The sequence below is a fragment of the Schistocerca serialis genome, chromosome 4 (assembly GCF_023864345.2).
Source record: "Schistocerca serialis cubense isolate TAMUIC-IGC-003099 chromosome 4, iqSchSeri2.2, whole genome shotgun sequence".
In the NCBI taxonomy this organism is placed as follows: Eukaryota; Metazoa; Arthropoda; class Insecta; order Orthoptera; family Acrididae; genus Schistocerca; species Schistocerca serialis.
Window position 1 is genome coordinate 816,227,688 of NC_064641.1, and position 5,375 is coordinate 816,233,062.

The 5,375-nt window shown below is 49.7% G+C and overlaps 1 non-coding gene across 1 annotated transcript; it reads right to left on the minus strand.

The window, feature by feature from the left end:
• Positions 1 to 1,349: 1,349 nt before the first annotated feature.
• Trnas-cga (transfer RNA serine (anticodon CGA)) lies at positions 1,350 to 1,424 on the minus strand. Its single transcript has one exon. It is a non-coding gene; the product is annotated as a tRNA-Ser (tRNA).
• Positions 1,425 to 5,375: the final 3,951 nt, after the last annotated feature.

Here is a 5,375-nt window from a genome sequence, read left to right on the forward strand (position 1 = left end):
TTTTTGTTAATAGTGATCAACAAATAGTTGACACTGGATATTGTGTATATATCGCCAGAAAAGTTAGTACACCGCTTCAGAGATTTCTCAATAACTAAAGCTTTATTGTTACAACATTGCATGTGGAGTACTTGAAATGATTGTATTTACAGACCAATAGCATTAGCGGTTCTAAGGTACCAGGTATCGACACATACTGAAACACCCGTATTAGTAGCTGGTATAGTCTCCACTGTCGGCATTACAGGCACTGACTCTGGAATCCAGTCGATCTCACAGATGACGAGTACTGTACTGGGATACATTACGTAACGCATGCTCAACCTTTTCACGTACTTCTGTAAGAACTGTCCGTTGACGAGTCGCACGAGTCACTATATGTCCCAGCACATCCCTCATGAGCTCGACTGGAGACTAGAGAAAGTTCTGTACAGGGAAGTTGCTACACCTCTTGCAGAGTAAGTTGAGTTTGACAGGCAGAGTTTAGACGATCACTCTCCTGTTGGAATAACACATCACTTTCCTGTTGTAAGAAGGGCAAAAGAACGGATGTAACAACCTTCTGCACGTACTGGGCGCTGGCTAGGGTCCCCTGGAGAAACATCACCAAAGGTGAACAAGAGTTGTAGCTCATCGAACCTCAGGCCTGGGGTTGCGCCAGTTTGTCTCGGACGAATGCACTGTACGAGACAGCGCACACCAGGTCACAGTCACGTGCAAGCAGGCAGAATCTGCATTCGTCGCTGAAGACCACAGCCCGCCATTCCATCTTCCAAGTGATCCTCTGATGGCAGCAGTCGAGCTGTGCACATCGATGATGTACCGTGAGTGGAAGATGGACTGGAGGTGTGCGAGCCCGTAGTCCTACTGCTAATAGTCGCTTCACAACTGTTCATGCTGATACAATTGGTCTCACAAGCCATATTATCTGTGCTGTGGTAGCTGTACTATCTGCCAATGTCACCCTCACAGCATGATATCCTGGCAGGGGTCTGTGCTGTGTGGTCGTTCAGAACCTCGTCTAAGGGTGTCAGAATGTTAGCGTGACCACTGATACCAGCATTATTGCACAACTGACGCAGCACGTCCATGTTGCGTGGTAATTCTCCGAAAGGACAATCCCGCCACTCGGAATGATACAGTTTGACCCCTTCCATTCTCGTTCAGTTTGCTGTAGGAAGCACGAATGTGTCCGAGGCTTGGTTGTATCCTTCCTTCACACATATGCACCACACTCAGCCTTCTGGTTGTGAGCATTCATTACTAACTGATAACACGGTAGCTATGACGCTGCGCGGTGTGTTGGAGAACGACGTTAAAACCAGAAACTTCCTGATTGATTAAAACTGTGTCCCGGACCGAGACTCGAACTCGGGACCTTTGCCTTTCGCGGGCAAGTGCTCTACCAACTGAGCTACCCAAGCACGACTCACGCCCCGTCCTCACAACTTAACTTCTGCCAGTACCTCGTCTCCTACCTCCTACAGTTTTAGTCTGTCAGGAAGTTTCATATCAGCGCACACTCCGCTGCAGAGTGAAAATCTCCTTCTGGGCGTTAAAACCACTATCAGTACATCTAATCTACGCCAGATGGCTTATGCCACCATTGGACCAAATTCGACGCCGTCTTTCCGGGTGTATCAATTTTTTTTTTCCGGAAATGTATGTCTGTGACAGACGAAACACACTGCAGCATCAGTAAATACCAAAACGCATATGTGAAAGACTTAATACCAGTAATTTTACACATGTGTCTATGAAGCAGCCAGTGAATTTTTATTTCATATCCAGAAAACGGGTGGAATTCCCTCTTAATACCGCTCGGAGGCTGTTGAGCTTCACTTTCCAAAAATGGCTACCTGCTTCTTTTACTGGTCCATTTTCTACGAATACTATCAATCTGCCTAACTGTAAAATGCTGAATTTACCTAGAATAGGAACTATACATTTTAATAACGTCCTGTATCTTTGTAACATGGACTGAATCAGTCCAGAAGAAGGCCAGGTCACCAGCGTAACGTCTAGATACACCTTTGTTACCTCCAGTTTCAATTTCAGAAAGTTTGACAAATCTGATCGTAGAAGAGACTCGACTGATATCGAGAACAGCAGCATCGAGACAGAGCAGCCTTATCGTACCGACGCTGGGAAGGAATCCTTGCTGTGCATTGTACATTGACAAGAATTTTGAAGTTACATGAGTGCATAATCTCCTGATGATACTTAGAAAAAATGGCTTTGAGCCGTGACTTCCTGCGATGCCCTTGGCAGGATAGTTTCTCTGTTGAAGGTACGCGCTTTGCGGCTTCCTGGTTGGCTAGCTCCCTCTATTTAGAATGGAATCGGCTCTCGAGGTGAGACTCGGCCTGGGACAGTGACCGAGGCTCAGTCGGGGACAGTGACACAGGGAAGACAGCGCACGGAGCATTGCTAGTGGTCAGTCGCCGCTTGGTGTACTTCGAGGAAGCACGGTGTTGACATTCCGGCGCTTGGGTCTGGCGGCGAGCGGAACTGGATTGCGGAAGCAGTCACTGGTCAACATAGGCCCTGTTGTCCGTCCCATCAGTCGTGCTCCGGCACTCGGCCAGTGCACATCGCGCGGTGACGGGCGGTAGCGCGGGCCAGTGTTTACGTCGCGAGCAGTGCTGCGGTGGCGAGCTGCGCAGCGTGTGCGAGCGCTGTTAAGGTTTGTTTCTGTACCACTGATGTAAGTAAGATGTCGACAATTAACAGAGCGAACAGCGTTCAGTGTGTTTTCGATCGTGCTGCCTTGCGACCGACGGCTTTCGAAATCCATGAGTGGATTTTTGAGGATCTGAAATTGCCGGAAGATATAGTCGACACGTTCCAGTTGGACTTTGTGCAGTACTCGTTATTTATCAAATTTATTTCGAGTGACACTTATGAGAAATTCGTTGAGGAGCATGCTGGTGTGAGACCATTTCGTCATAATGATGGCAGTATTAGCAATGTCCAAATCGTGCCTTCGGGATACGGAGTGAGAACACACCGTTGGGTGGCTTGCGGAGTATCAATGTAGATGTAGAGAACCGTCAGGGTATTTAATGTGCCACCTGAGTGCCCTAATGACCTGATAGCACGTTCTCTGTCACTGTACGGCGTTGTTTTGTCGGTTACCAATAAAAAATGGTCGAGTGCATATCGCTACCAAGTTAACAGCGGGGTGCGAAGTGTACGTGTGGACTTAAAAAAGCATATACCTTCGTATGTTACCATTGGCGGCTGTCGTGCACAGGTAACTTACATTGGACAACCCCCTACCTGTTCGATCTGCCATTCAACAGAACATCTGCGGATGAACTGTACACGTCGACGTCCATTTCAACTTCCACGGGAACGTCCTGCAGACGGTAGTGAAAAGCTTGTTCCGCTATTGAGTGAGGTAGTCGCGGGGACGGTACCACCACCTCGGCAGCCGGAACGTGTTAGCGAGGCGGAGATGCCAGTTCAGGTGGAATGCAGTGCCCAAGACATTTGCGGTAGGACGGACGTCGATCAGGCACCGTCATCCTCACCGGTGCAGTTACCGCTGGATAACAACGATGCGCCAGCCACCTCTGAAACTAAGCCGTGTGAGATACAGGAGCGGGTGCAGATCAGTTTGCCTGAACCGCCCCTATCGGTAGAGACTGCAGCAGACACGAAGAAAGGCCGCCGAAGGAGAAGCAAAGGGAATAGTAGCAAAGAGGAAAAGTCGGATGATTTGAGACCCGTACACATGTCAGGAAGTGGCAGCGAGACTGAACCTCAATCTTCTTGCTCCGTGCGCTGCGAGGACACCGCGAGGCAAGAACGCATTCGTGAACAGACCAAACACCTGAAGGCACTACTGAGCGCTGAGAGGGAACAGAGCACCGTAACGGCTAAGAGGAAGAGCGAGCAGAGCAGCGAGCAGCTGCAGCAGCGCTCCCGCAGGAACTCGCTGACGTCAGTCGCAGCCCCGCGTGTTGGTCAGGCGGACGCGACCACGTTGACAGACTCAGCCGGCGGTGGCGGGCAGGGCGGCGCGCGCACCGCGAAGCACCCCGACAGCGATGAGCCGTGGTGGCAGCAGGACGAGGAGATGCAGCAGTTGCTGCTCTCGCGCATGACCATCGCGCTGCGACATTTCCACTCTCTGAGTACTCCAGACGTTCCCAACGAGTTTGATTCAAAGACGTCGAGAAGGACGATCCAACACAGAGCTCATTGTCCTCTGAACCATCATGTGCGATAGCCAAACCTACAACGTTACCACACTTAACGTCAATAGAATTCACAGTGCGGTGAAACTCCGTTCGCTAACTGATTTCTTGTATGGTACCAGCGTTGACATTGCCCTCCTACAGGAGGTAATCTCAGTCTTAGAAGTGCCCGGTTACGTTCTCATTGATAACATCAATCTCCAGGATGCTGTAGGCACTGCCATACTTCTGCGCGACGGTATACCATTTACGGATGTGCAGCGGCTGCCTAGTGGTCGTGGCATTTCTCTTCGAGTGAATGGTGTGCAGATTGTTAACGTGTACGCTCCCTCAGGTAGCACTCATAAGAGAGATCGCTCAACATTTTATGAAAACGGGGTTCCCATTCTTCTTAGCGCTTATCGTGCACATCTCATCCTCGGTGGTGACTTCAATTGTGTGCTTAACGACAGAGACCAAACTCCTCACACGAACAGATGTATCAAACTTGAACATTTAATTCATGGCATGCGTCTTCACGATACATGGCAACAACTGCACGGTGAACGGGTAGCGTACACCTTCGTAACTAGTCATTCTGCCAGTCGGTTGGATAGGATCTATGTGTCCGAGGCCCTCCAGCGACACGCTGTGAACTGTGACATAGCTCCTGTCAACATCTCCGACCATTGTGCGTATCAGTGTTACCTTAACCTACACCGCCAGCAAATATACCGCGGGAAAGCCTACTGGAAATTGAATGTCAGCCTTCTGCAGGATGCCCAACTTGAAGAGGAGGTGAACATGACGTGGCAACAGCTCCAGCGGCAACGACGTTGTTACGATAGCGCTCTCCAGTGGTGGACTCAGTGTGCTAAGCCTAAATTACGCCTCACCCTCATGAGTTACGCCCGACAAAAAAGCTTTTGGCAGAAACAGACTATTGAGTTTTATTATCGCTGTTTGAGAGAACTGTACAGTCGCGCTAACAATCCTTCTGGCGATATCGACATAAAGATCAAACGATATAAAGCGAAAATCACGGCGATACAACGCCAACGAATGCAAGGCATCATCGTGCGAGCCCACCCCAAGGACGTTGCCGCCGAAGAACGGGCCTCTCTGTACCACATCCTGAGAACGACGAAACGGTGTAAAGCCATGTTGATTGAAGCCGTTGTTGATGACGCT